Source organism: Ambystoma mexicanum, chromosome 3q, assembly GCF_040938575.1.
Source record: "Ambystoma mexicanum isolate Mex_15411 chromosome 3q, UKY_AmexF1_1, whole genome shotgun sequence".
Taxonomy (NCBI): domain Eukaryota; kingdom Metazoa; phylum Chordata; class Amphibia; order Caudata; family Ambystomatidae; genus Ambystoma; species Ambystoma mexicanum.
The window spans coordinates 918,746,025-918,760,045 of NC_090926.1; the positions used below are offsets into that span (position 1 = coordinate 918,746,025).

A 14,021-nucleotide genomic window follows, 5' to 3' on the forward strand; every position below is an offset into this window, starting at 1 on the left:
CCAAACCAATACATTTCTAGTGTGGCTAAATTCAAAAGAATTGTTAACTAACTCAGTACATTTCTAGTGTGGTTAAATTCAAAGGCAGCGGGAACAACATTGGACCAAATTATATTGTGATGATCCTTACCTTCTTTTCTGTAGTCCTCTGGAAAGGGGGAGCTGAAGGGCAAACATGTCAACAGGAAACGCCCTTATGCATTGCCCTTTGCTAGCTGCCGGGGCAAGACTGCCCTGGGAGGGCCCTGTAAGAGTGCTGTTTGGGTCGTGTGACGCCCAGCAGCACCAATCAGTGCCTGGGGAGGGGGGTGGGAGGTGATCGAGGGGGTGGGCTTGGGTCTTCTTTTTTAATTAAAATGGTGGAGCTGGGGTCACAGTGAAGGGGGTGGGCTTGAGGCTTCATTTTTTAAATTAGAATGGTGGCGCTGAGGTTGCAGTGGAAGGGGGCTGGGCTTGTTGTTATGGTTGTTGGCCAAAGCAGCCTTCACTTACCTGGGTGTGTAGCGGTGGTGTCCTCTCCCAAGCGTTGGCAGAAGGCAAGTGGCATCCCTCACCTGTTTGCCCAGGTGGTCTTGCTTTTTGGGTCACATGACCTCCAGCAGCACCACTCAGGGACTGGGAGAGGGTTGAAGGTATGGATGGACTTGGGGTTTCCTATTTTTAAGTTAAAATGGTGGGGCTGGTGTTGCAGTGGAGCGGGTGGGCTTGGGGCTCCCTTTAAAAAAAATGTGAATGATGGGACATGGGTCACAGTGGAAGGGGCGGACTTGAAATTGTTGGTCAGAACAGCCTTCACTTAGCTGAGTAGGTGGCGATGGTCTCCTCCCCCAAGTGGCAGCAAGCAGCAAGTGGCTTCCCTCGCCTTCTTACCCAGTAGGTCTCATATTAAACACTCATCACTATACTCGTATAAAATGGGTGGGCAGGATCTCATGTATGGTGCTTCCTAGCAGGAAGCCTTGCCTCAGCAACAGAAGAGCAACAAGAACGAAGACTGAGAGATACTCTATGCCTGTATATCCTCTCTAGGGCCCGAATAAAGACAGCACCTTTGATGTAGAAGAGGAACTGAAGGACAGCTTCCACAGTTCACATCTTACATAGCTGGTTCAGAGGAGCAAAAACATATGCAGGAAAGTCCCCATGCAGGGAATTCAGAAAATATGGTCCCCCCACAACAGCTTCTTCCCCCTGTCCTCTGATGGGTGTCTACAGTGTGGAATATTTTGTCCATGCCAATGCACCACACTGCACCCCTTTGCCAATGGGGAAAGAAAACTGCCAAAAATGGAGGCGATAACCCCCGTGCGCGCCAAATCTGCAAACCTGCGCATGGTTCATAAACCACAAAAGAGCTGCACACCCTGACACACACAGGCAAAGTGGGTGTAAAAACAGGAATCTCTCCTGTCACCTGTCACATGAATCAATGCCACAAAAGTGGGTTAAAATCCAAAAATGCCCTTAAATACAGCTTCCTAATCAATGGCAACCTTCAAAGTGCTGTTTTGGTGCTAAATTCATCCATTTTTCCAGTGAATTCTTGAAGGGAAAAAGGTACTGAAATCATAGATTCTCCAGGCAGTCAGAGGAATCCAGGCCTCACTGACTGACAGCTGCATCAGAAAATTAGCTGTCAAACCCAGTTTAAAAGTGTTTCTGTTTCCTGATTAAAATTGCAAAATCCGCCTATTTAAAGCATGTTTGTGAAGGGCTAATACTTTTAAAATGTCCACATCCCTTATAAACTGTACGTATATGTTATATGTGAAATGAAAAGACTTTAATTTAAAGGAACACAGTCTGGAGCTAATCCACTATTTAATTCTGATAAGACAACCCAGCCTGGGAAGATTGTCATCCGCCGTGCCGGATGGCGGTTACTTTCGCATTGGCGGCTTCACGGAAGAGTGCATCATTAGTTTCGGCACGTCTCTACCCTCGCTCACAGTACGGGTCTAGTTGTTGCACCCTGGGCGGCCGCCGGGAAGTATTTATCCACCACACTTCCGGCGACCGTTGCGTTGCAACCCCTTAGTTTAGCCTTTCGCTCACCTTTGGGTAAGACGCTGTTTTCCGCTCTCGGCTGTCTTGCAGCCACCTGCTCTTCTCTCAGATACGCTCTGCTGGCGGCATTCCGAACCTCAATCTCTCTCTCTGCCATTCTGCTCTCTGTTTGCCTTCTTCCTCGCTCTGCCGGCGCTTTCACCGCTTGCCCTTGCCTTTTTCCTTTGCCTCTGCTACAAGAGTCCTGCTTGTGCCTAAACAACCTCTCTTGATTTTGGAGCCCTCCTCTGCTCTGCGATTGGATCCTCATTGACCGGACTTCACTCCTTTGTTTATTCGTCTACCTTGTGGAACTTTGTCACTGCAAACAAGGGTTTTTTCTGCCTTTCAGCTTTTTCCCTTTACCTGTCTGACCGCGGGAACGGGGCCACAGGACTGCTGATTACCAGGCGGTCACTGTGGCTTCCTCTCGTGGCAGGCTCACCCCGCAAAAGAGAGAAAAGGATTACCTTACACGAAGGAATCTCAACTTTGAAGGCTTGGAATTCAACTTCTCAGGTGAGGAGAGTGGGGAGGAAGAAGGGCGAGAAAGTACTAAATTTGACAGTTTGCAACGCCAAGACAAGATGTCGGCAGAGGAGCAAATCCAGGAACTGTGGAAAGCCATTCAAGGAATATCTCAAGAACTACAGACTGTGAAAGCTGAGAATGCCATTCTTAAACAAATAGCTACAGCACGGGACCCTCCCCCGGCTGAGCTACCTACTATGTCTCTGCCTTCAGGAAAGTTTGATCGGTCCCCTAAAAAGGTAAAGGAATTTCTGGAAGCTTGCATCGTGTACTTCACTTTCAGACCTCGTTCCTTCGCTACAGATCAATCTAAGGTTGGATTTTTGATAACCAATATGACAGGCAATTCACTGTCATGAGCCACTCCATTAGTGACCAGTGCAAACCCTATCTTGCACGATTTTACGGGATTCCAAACACTGTTAAAGCAGACCTTTGAGCGACCAGAGTTGACGTTCACAGCCTGCGAAGACTTGTTAGATGTTAGACAAGAAGCTGCTGATGTCCTTACTTATATTTCCCGTTTCAAGACTTTGGCCGCAGGTGCAGGCTGGCCAGAGCAAGCACAGTATGCCATATTCAGAAGAGGCTTAAAAGAAGAAATTAAAGATGAGCTCGCTAGGTCGGCTTGACCTCCTACATTTTCCGACTTACTTTCATCGGTGTTACAGATGGAGTACTGACTACAGGAACAGCGTTTGGAACGCCGCAGACACCGCACAACTTCACAGGTTCATGATTCCGGACCATCTTTGCCCTCCTCCTCTCACTCCCATGAAGAACCAATGCAAATCGGAGCCATCAGGGGCCCATTATCCTCAGCAGAAAGAAGACGAAGAAAAGAGAAGGGACTGTGGTTCGGAGCAACATCTCTTTAAAGATTGCCTGGATGTCCCAACCAAGCGACAGGGAAACGAGTATCCTCAGCACCAGTTCTGAGGGTCATCTTGTGATTCAAATACTCCCTATGTTTTGCTCTCTGTTACTGCTCCCAACGCTCAGGAAAATTCCAGGTTGATGGTTATTCCAGTCCTCATCAATCTACCCCCAAGATCTGAGGAATCTCTAGCCCTCCTAGACTGCGGTGCAGCGGGTAACTTTGTGGACACGCTGTGGGCAGAGAAGGTGGGGCTCCACAGGCTAGTCCGTAATCATAATCACAAAGTGGAAGGAGTTGACGATTCACCTCTTTCTTCGGGACCCATAACACACACTACTGAAGAGCTCACTCTCACCATTTCTCAACACTCGGAGTCCCTTAAGTTCGACATAATACGAGCTGCCCATTTTCCTATTATCCTCGGTATCACCTGGCTGAGGAAGCACAATCCTCAGATAAATTGGACGAACAACCAGCTAAGTTTCAGCTCCTTGTACTGCCATCTTCATTGCTTCCCTGTTGTGAATAAAGGCGATTTCCATACTTTGGCTACTATCCCAAGCAATCACGTGGGTATACACGCCTTACCTCAGTACTGTACTCAGTACCAAGAAGTCTTCATGGAAAATAAGCCTGCTACCTTGCCTCCACATAGGCCGGACGATTGCACGATAGATTTGGAACCCAATGCTTTGGTTCCCTTCGGACGTATGTTTTCTTTGACTCAAGTGGAAAGACAGATTCTCAAAGACTACTTGGAGACGAACATGCAGAACGGTCTTATTCAGCCTTCAGAGTCTCCTGCAGGAGCCTCTATTCTTCATTAAGAAGAGAGGGTCCACGGAACTCCGACCCTGCATGGACTATAGTCGTCTCAATAAGGTTACTATCCATGACCGTTACCCCATGCCTTTGATAGCCGAAATCATTGAAGCAGTACAAGGTGCACGGATATTCACTAAGTTAGACCTTCGGAATGCTTATCATTTACTTTGCATTGCCCAATGTGACGAGTGGAAAACGGCCTTCCGCACCGCTTTTGGATTGTGCGAGTATAAGGTCATGCCGTTTGGGCTCGTTAATGCACCGGCTGTGTTTCAGCGGTTTATGGACCTAGTGTTTTCAGACCTCCTCTCTGTGATTATCATCGTTTGCTTGGATGATATTTTGGTCTATTCCGCCAACATAGCAGACCATACTCGACATGTACAACAAGTACTGGAACGTTTCAAACAATATCAGCTCTTTGTCAAACCAGAGAAATGTGTGTTTGAAGTATCCTCAGTTGCTTTTTTGGGTATATTCTCTCGGAAGACGGTATCTCCATGGATCCTAGCAAAGTTTCAGCTATACTTGAGTGGTCTTCACCTACCAGTGTCAAAGAAGTTCAGAGATTTCTGGGTCTGTCTAACTTCTATAGGAGATTCATTCACAATTTCTCAGAGATTGTTCTTCCCATCACCAAACTATTAAAGAAGAGTACAGGTGTTTTCAAATGGTCTTCAGAGGCAGAACAGAGTTTTGATCAGCTAAAGAAGATGTTTTGTTCCGCTCCCATTCTTCGTCACCCTGACCAAGATCGAGAGTTCATAGTTGAGACAGATGCCTCAGCTTCTGCCATAGGAGCGGTTCTCCTTCAAACTTGCGATGGTTTAGTACATCCAGTAGCATGCCTTTCTAAAACACTATCAGCCAGTCAACTTAACTATTCTGTTCTGGAGAAAGAGTTGCTCGCTATCAATCAGGCTGGTGAAGAATGGCGACACTTACTCATGGGATCTCGTCACCAGTTTCTCATTCGCACTGATCATAAGAACTTACGAGTCTTCCAAAATATGGAGTGCGTTAATTCAAGACAAGCCCGGTGGGCTTACTTCTTCGCACAATACAACTTTCTCATCACCTACCTGCCTGGTACAAACAACAAAGTAGCCGATGCCTTATCTAGAAAAAATACTACCGGCGAGGGAGATACCCCTTCCATGGAACGCATGTTCCAAAGAAACAAGATACTGAGTCTTAGAGCAACTTTTTTCCAGGAGATTAAGACTGCCCTGACAACCGCAAGGCCACTTCTATTACATCAGGAAGGCATGGACTACACCGAAAAGGACGGCTTGATTTTTCATGATAATCGCCTTTACATCCCTTCCGGTATATGGCGACGAAAGGTGATCAGCTGGTGTCACGATCCGCCTATTGCAGGTCACAGAGGACTGCAGAACACCACTGAACTTGTGGCACAATCGTTCTTTTGGCCTGGGCTCAGGAAGGACGTAAGAGATTATCTCAAGGCATGCCCGGTTTGTGCTACCACCAAATATCCTTCCGGCAAAACGTTAGGACTGCTTACTCAGTGTGAAATGCCTACCCGTCCTTGGGGTCTGATTTCAACGGACTTTATAGTCGACTTACCTGTTTCAAATTCCTGTACCTGCATTATGGTGACGATCAATGCTTTTAACAAGTTGGCTCACTTTTCTCCTCTGCCAGGATTACCCATGGCTACTGAGATGGCAGAAACCTTTGCTCAAGACATATTCCGTCTACACGGCCTTCCGGATAAGATCATTTCTGATCGAGGAAGCCAATACATCTCAAATTTCTGGAAGGCCCTCTGTACTCGGGTTGGAATTGAAAGGGCACTGTCTTCAGGGGGTCACCCACAGTCTAACGGCCAGACGGAATGGCTGAATGCTACTTAAGAGCAGTATCTAAGATGTTACAGCAACAAATACCAGGATAACTGGGTTTCCTTATTGCCAACGGTGGAATTCACATATAATAACTTAAAGCATTCTGCTACCAGTCACACTCCATTTTACTGTACCTATGGTGTATATCCCAAATCCTTTCTTCCCAATCTTCCGGTTCCCAACAATTCGCCTACTGCTGAAGCTGTCCTTCAGTCTATCCGAGAGACACACCACTCCGTCAGACAGTGCTTAGAAAGAAGTAGGAAACAGAACAAGGACCAGGCTGACAAGCATCGTCGGAACTGCCCAAATTGGGAGAAAGGTGACATAGTATGGCTCTCTACCAAGTACTTGCCCAAATGGGTTTATCCCTGCAAACTTTCTCCCCGTTTCTTGGGTCCTTTTTCTATACTCTCGAAGATCAACCCTGTTTCCTACATACTGGACCTTCCTTCTCATCTCTGTCGTATCCATCCGGTTTTTCACTCTTCTCTCCTCAAACATTTTGTGCCAGACACTTAACAGAGATCTATACCCAGTCAGACTTTTGCCCGTTCCAACGACAAGAAGGACGAATATGAGGTCTCGGCTATTCGGATTCACGTTATTACCGGGGACGCTTGGAATACTTGGTTTCATGGAAAGGGTAACCGGAGTCGGAGGACTCTTGGGAACCGGCTTTTTATGTCCATGCCCCCAGGTTGTTGAGCCGGTTTAATCGGTTAAACCCTAGTAAACCCGGGGCCCTTCGCACTGGAGGGGGGCATACTGTCATCCGCCATGCCGGATGGCAGTTACTTCCTTATTGGCGGCTTCACAGAAGAGTGCATCGTTAGTTTCGGCACGTCTCTACCCTCGCTCACAGTACGGGTCTAGTTGTTGCACCCTGGGCGGCCGCCGGGAGGTATTTATCCACCACACTTCCGGCGACCGTTGCGTTGCAACCCCCTTAGTTTAGCCTTTCGCTCACCTTTGGATAAGACACTGTTTTCCGCTCTCGGCTATTTCGCAGCCACCTGTTCTTCTGTCGGATACGCTCTGCTGGTGGCATTCCGAACCTCGATCTCTCTCTCTGCCATTCTGCTCTCTGTTTGCCTTCTTCCTCGCTCTGCCGGTGCTTTCGCTGCTTGCCCTTGCCTTTTTCCTTTGCCTCTGCTATCAGAGTCCTGCATGTGCCTCAACAACCTCTCTTGATTTTGGAGCCCTCCTCCGCTCTGTGATTGGATCCTCATTGACCGGACTTCACTCCTTTGTTTATTCGCCTACCTTGTGGAACTCTGTCACTGCAAACAAGAGATTTTTCTGACTTTTGGCTTTTTCCCTTTACCTGTCTGACCGTGGGAACGGGGCCACAGGACTGCTGATTACCCAGTGGTCACTGTGGCTTCCTCTCGTGGCAGGCTCACCCCGCAAAAGAGAGGGAAGGATTACCTTACATGAAGGAATCTCAACTTTGAAGACTTGGAATTCAACTTCTCAGGTGAGGAGAGTGGGGAGGAAGAAGGCCAAGAAAGTACTAAATTGGACAAAGATTCACATTTCTGCTTGACACTCCGTTGCTACAGGGAGGCTAATGGCTGCTTAATGGTTCCCGCATAATGAAAACAAAGAGAGCCCAGACCTTCCTCTCTGGCTGAGCCAAGCACAATGGCAAGCTGCCCAACTGATCTCTACAGAGGAGCTTCCCTCTCCAGGAAGGGGAGGGACAGGATGCTTCCCTCTACACCTGACCCTAATCAAAGGGAACTGACAGCTGTTGCCTTGAAGGGGAGGTACAAAGAAAAGACCCTGAACTTCTTGGTGTTTAAGTCTGTATTTGGGGTTAAGTTTGCAACTTTTTAACTGTGCAACCTGAAGGAGTACACATTTTAAAATTGGTAGATGTTAACCTCATTTTAGGCCAACGCTTTAAAGACATTGATGAAATCTGTACCATTTAAGGAACCAGAGTTACGAAAAATCCTTATGGTACCAGAACTATTAATGTTGCAAGCCTAAGATTGTATGTACATGATCCACTGATAAGCACCCAGAGATGTACCGAATTAGAAATTATTCATCCGAACTGTTATGATTAAAATTGATGAAATCCCATAGAATGAGAAAGACAGCACTCGCAGAGATGGGAATCGGTCGCCAGGATAAACCATAAAAAATGTAATGCATATGTCTGATTTGAGTAGAGGGCATAATTGTAAAAATGTGTATTTATGGGAAAGCTAAATTGTGGTCAAAATCCTTGTGGGAGTTCCTAAATCGCATCAGAAAGATGTCAGCTCTGTTCAGACCGCCAACCAGGACAAAGCATGTGCCTGCAGTCACTCACAGCCATGGGGGTGTGTTTTTGAAAATGTGCCCACGCCATAAACTGGGGTATGGCTTTGACAGTATAAATATAGGAACTTCACAACACATAACACACACTGCTTCCAGAACCCATCCAGATGTCCGCGCAGCACCTTGTTCCAGAACTCTTCATCTTGCAGCTGACTCCAGAATTCTTTGCAGAATCCAGACTTAGCATTGCTGAACTCTTGCTAGCTTGACCCAATTCCAAACATCCAAAACTTAAAAGAATAATTCTGATTCAGCTTGGCTTACTACCATTAAGGCTTGCCAGCTGAAACTTGCATCCTGTAATCTGCCGTGTCCAGTGATCAGAAGGGCCCTTCCAAATCCAGGCTGAGGTGCAGTCCAAAATTGACCAGAACCGCGCCGCTGATCCAATCCCTCCAGAGGTGCCCTGCGCACGGTAAACCTGATCTGACCCAACGACCAGAGCTGACGGTCCTATTTAATTACAAGGACTGTAAGTATAATAGGAAAAACAGTGACCCATAGTATATCTGCATTATACCATCCCAATTTCAACCCATCCCATCTTTAAATTCAGAACCCTAGTATTGTTAGAATCCTTCTGGTGCTGATTATTCTCATCTGTGTTACAAAACCATAACTCCTTAGTGATTTTGATTAATTAAAGTAATTCCCAAACAGAACAGAAACTACAGTATCACACATGAAGAGTTATGAGCGGCCGTGAATAACTGATTCCTGTGTGGCATTCTCTTTTTCATAGGCATTAATATAGTGTAATAAAACTTCTCTGTCATATTTAAATAAAATGTCTGTTTGTCATTTTCATGCATATTTTTTGCAAAAACGCCTCTCATTAAAACCCCCCTAACTTCTTCAGTTTTATAGATAGAAAATAAATTTTAACTTTCACTGATACCTAAAACCCTTAGCTACCTCCACAACTAAAAACAGTGTATTTGACCTGTTTTTCTTCAATGTCACATAGTAAAAGTTTGTCGCGAATTTGCAAAGTTCAAAAGTTTACACGTGTTTGTTTCCCATTTCAAAGTGCTTCTTCCATCCCATCCCGATCTAAAGTGTGTCCTGTTGTTTATCTTGTAGCTCATGTGTGTTAGGATTCGTTTAGTGTTGCTTTCCTCGAAATTCTATCAATTTTTGCACCCTTTTGCATTATTTTACAAAACAGTTGTCACCTGTCAGTTTAAAAGTGTCATTTGCCAAAAACGGTTTTCTCTCTTGTTGGGGGGAGGGAAGATTGCCTATAAACTCTAGACCTTGTCTTTCATTCCTGAATACCTGCTGATTACTCACATTTGTGTAGGATTGCTCATTTGTACTTCAGTACTTTGCAGGGGGAACTATTGACTTTAACGCTATCTGTGCACAAAACAAAATTGTTCTTTTTCATGTATTTCTATTCTGCATTAGTATAAGTGAATCAATTGCTTGCTTATTTTTGAATTGTATTGTCACCCCTTGGTGATTGCTGTCCCATACATATATAGATATTAAACATATGTGTGATTTGAATATTAAATAATAAAATAAATCTTTACCTTTACAAGGTAGCCTGATTCCTGGTTCAGTGTGACCTTGGGTTATTTTGAGACAGGTGTGATATGAGTGGTATTAATTCAGAATATTGAACTTATAGACAAAAATAATAAGGGTTTCATTGTGCACATGCTAGGTGAGACTTGGGTGTGTGCCTGATTGAAATCCCTTACAACAGGGACTGTGAACTGAGAGATTCCCCCTCTTTTACAAACACCCCAGGGTGTGCCAGCCCTGAATCACATAACAAAGGGGAGACAAAGACAAGGCAAGTCTCTGTTCAACTCTGTATGCCATGCCCCTAGAACTTCCATACAGATGTCACTCCTCAGCCTTCACAAGGGTTTTATGTTCATTCATCCCCATTTATTTCCACTGAGTTCCTTGCTGGCATTTTTTGGCGGAATTTATCTCATTGAATTTTAATTGTTTTGTATTTGGTGGGTTGGGGTAAACCCTCCAAAGCCCCCACCCCTTTTATTTATTCCCTATCCTCCCACCCCATTACCCCATATAATGCATTAACCCGCCCCCCCAACATTTTTTCTGATTACTTTTTTCTGACAAAAAATCATTTTGAAAAAAACTCTGTGAAACAAACAGGCGATGAATGAACATTGTTCCCTTCAGAAGATACCGTTCCTACCCCCGCCACCTAGTGAATGCACCATAAAGGGCCCTGTGGACTACTCCCTGTGCCATAAGACATTAATAGACTGCCCAACAAGCCGGCCAAAGATGCCAAGGCCAATGATGTCACACATGCATCACTCAGCTGTGACATCAGTACCAGATAATCCATTAAAGTCCATGAAATCCATGACCTCATCGCCACCAAAGAACTAGACATAATTCTCATGAAAGAAACTTTGTTCACAGACTTTTCCACCCCTAACTTTGGCAATTTAATCCCTAACAACTGCTTCCTCTCCTAGGCGGATAGAACCTTTGGGCCTAAAGGAGGGTTAGCGATACCCTGCAGGAAATCACTAGATGTGGTCTTTTGAACAGCTTTTTTGAACAATTCTCAGCCAACCTGGAACATATGTCTGCAGCCTAGGGTAGGATGCAACCCCCAACCTTGCGATTAATATCCCCATGCATTAACTGATTGCACCGCATATCATGCTTTGGAAATGACTTCATAGGAAGGCCACACATAAAGCAAAACCTCCTTTATTTTGAACATATTAACAGTCAGACCCAAGTTGCACAGTTTATATTCTGGAGAATGTCTGGAATCTCCTCCCCTACACTCCACATGCCGACTTTCCCACTACTGAAGTGTAGTCTTGGTAGCCACTGTAGAATTCTATGTTGGTTGCATGTCCTGGCTTTTTAATTTGGAAATCTGGTCACCCTATACATTAATCTACCAACACGCCATACATTGTTAAGATCCACAAAGAATGCACCTGGTTAACACCAATAAAACTCCCATCTAATCATCTCAAGGATTCCCCAGGAGGAAACTTAGCAGAATTCCACCTAGACTCAGGCAGACCCATCCTTCAGAGTCCTGTCAAGCAGTATAGTCTACACTATGGAATCCTGTTCACTGTAAAAGTGTGGCAAAGCCAGCACAGCAACAAAAAAAGCAGGATCTCAGAAACAGATTCTGCAACCTGGAAACAATCTGGTAGAAAACAAAGGACCTCAATGTGCATCTTTGCTCAAACATGCAACATCGCCATATTAGGCAGCATTCTCCGATGCCAAAAAAAGATTACATCTCTGGTCGAATAAAAACTGCATCAATAACCCAATGTAGTTGTTCAAAGTGGTGCATTTGTTTGGCTCATGCCAAAACACAGCATCATCCACTCCAGTGCTTAGCCTCCTTCTTCCCAGAAAAGATAATAAAAAGTATTATATCAATCATCTTGACTAACCTGGGGTCTAGTCCACCACCACCACAAGAATCCGACCAAGAAGACACCACAGCAGATGGCTTTGGTTTCTCAGAAGAACACGTCACTGCTTCTTCCTGCTGCTTCAGTGGCCCATACCATGAACAATCTCAGATGACCACTACCCTGCAGCCATTATAGCAGCTGTTAGACAGGCATGGTATCAAGAGAGGCAAAGACACAAGAGATAACAGTTCAGAAACCTTTATTAAGGATGTTTGGGTTGGTATAATGCCTAACTTGCCCTATCTCTAATTTGGGTTTTCCCTCAACTGATGTTTCTAAGGATAGTCAAGGTCTCTAAGTCCCAAAACAAAAACTGTCTGTGTCAAACCTATGCTTGCCTCACTCAGGAAACAAATGTTGTGCAGGGTTTCTCTAAAAGTATAATAGTGTCCCAAAGAAAATATATCCAGGACTAGATTCAGGTAGACCTATTGTCAGGATTGGCAATGCCAGTACAAAGATAGTTCAACTTAAAAATGCCCTTGGTGTTTTCCTGGCAAGGTTCTGGTAGTGTCAAAGCAACTTGGTTCACAAAAACTCTCAGGCCCGCCTGGACTCCCTTCCCCAAGCTTCTGAAAGCACATAGTTGCTTTAGGCCTCTCAGGGTTCCCTTCTCCAAGCGTGGGCCCCTCTGGTGTAAAAGTTCATCAAAAAGTTAACAAGCACATATCTTCTCCTTGGGTCAAAACAATCTCTTTAAGAATGTTGCTCCCACTTCACCTTTCTCAAGTGGAGCTGCTGGTCCTTTTGATACTGGGACTGTATCAGAGACTTTCGAGAATGCATAGTTTTGCTTCCTCCTATGCGTGACCGCTTTGACACTCAGTCTCATCCTCGGCTCTCTGTCTTTCTCTGTTAGTGTTCCTGCCGTGTCTTTCATACACAGGCCTTAACTTTCTTTCCAGGTTTCTTGCACCGTCTTTTTTCTAAACTGTTTCTCTCCTTTCTTATGCCTCTTGCATGTTTTCCTTCTTTCACATTCTGTCATTCACACTCTGTTTCTTTTTCCTCTTCAGGCTGTTTACAAGCTCTTAATTATTTTCTCTTCCTTTGCGCTGTTTGTACCTTTAACTTCTTTTCTTTCTTTATGCTTGTGCTATCTGCCAGGGACGTCATTTCACCAAAATGCCAGAGGTAGCGGAATTGACATCACACGACCCTTGACCCCCGATGACATCACAGGAAGTGATGTCATTTGACCCCGCCCCAAAGTGATATTGCGGGTAGCGATGGAACACATTTCACCCGTTGTCAAAACAGGAAGTGACATCCCATAGCATTGTACACTGCGAAAAATATAGCTACGATATCACTATGTGATGTACATTTCATACAAGAATGTATCGCCATATGTATCGTTAAGATCAGTGTGTATAGGCTCATATTACCAAATTACTGTGTATGCAAGCAGACGTCCATGACCAAATGATAAAGATAGTGTCATTATATAGCACTTACGCTTAAGCGCTTTATCTAGAAAAAATATACATCCAATATCACCCAACCTGTGTTGGTACTCATTTATCGACCTCAGAAGGATGAAAGGCTGAGTGAGGCATTTAAGAACAGACTAAATCAGTGACTCACCCCCTGAAGTGTGCCTGAAATAAACATTTAATGAGCCTAGCAAATATTGTATAGAATTCCAGAAAGACACATTATTTGGTATTCCTATCCTTTATTCTTTTTTTATTTAGGGTCAGTGCTGAAAGTGTTAGACTTTTGGCACTCCTGTTTTTATTTTTCTTCTTTTTTTCAAGGGGCCTGAACAAGAAAGCCAGCCACCCCAGAAGTAAAGAGCCACAGCCCATGAGCTTGCATTACAAAAAAAAAATTGTTTTTAAAAAAAAAGTCTTTTAAGAGGTTGCAAGGGAGACCACAGAGGTCGCAAGGGAGACCTCAGAGGTCACAGTTGCGACCTCTGGCGACCCCTAAATGACGTCTCTGCTATCTGCACGTTTAATTCTGTCCTCTTGCTTTGTGCCGCTTGCACATTTTCTCTCTGTCTGCTTTCCTTTCATTCGTGCTGATCGCATGCTTTCCTTTCATTTGTCTGTGGTGTGTTTGGTGCTATCAATT

General features: G+C 44.8%; 1 protein-coding gene across 1 annotated transcript in view; it reads right to left on the minus strand.

Moving 5' to 3' along the window:
- LOC138583114 (actin-related protein 2/3 complex subunit 1A-B-like) overlaps positions 1-14,021 on the minus strand; it is a 388,531-nt gene that overhangs the window by 62,822 nt on the left and 311,688 nt on the right. The window lies entirely within an intron of this gene.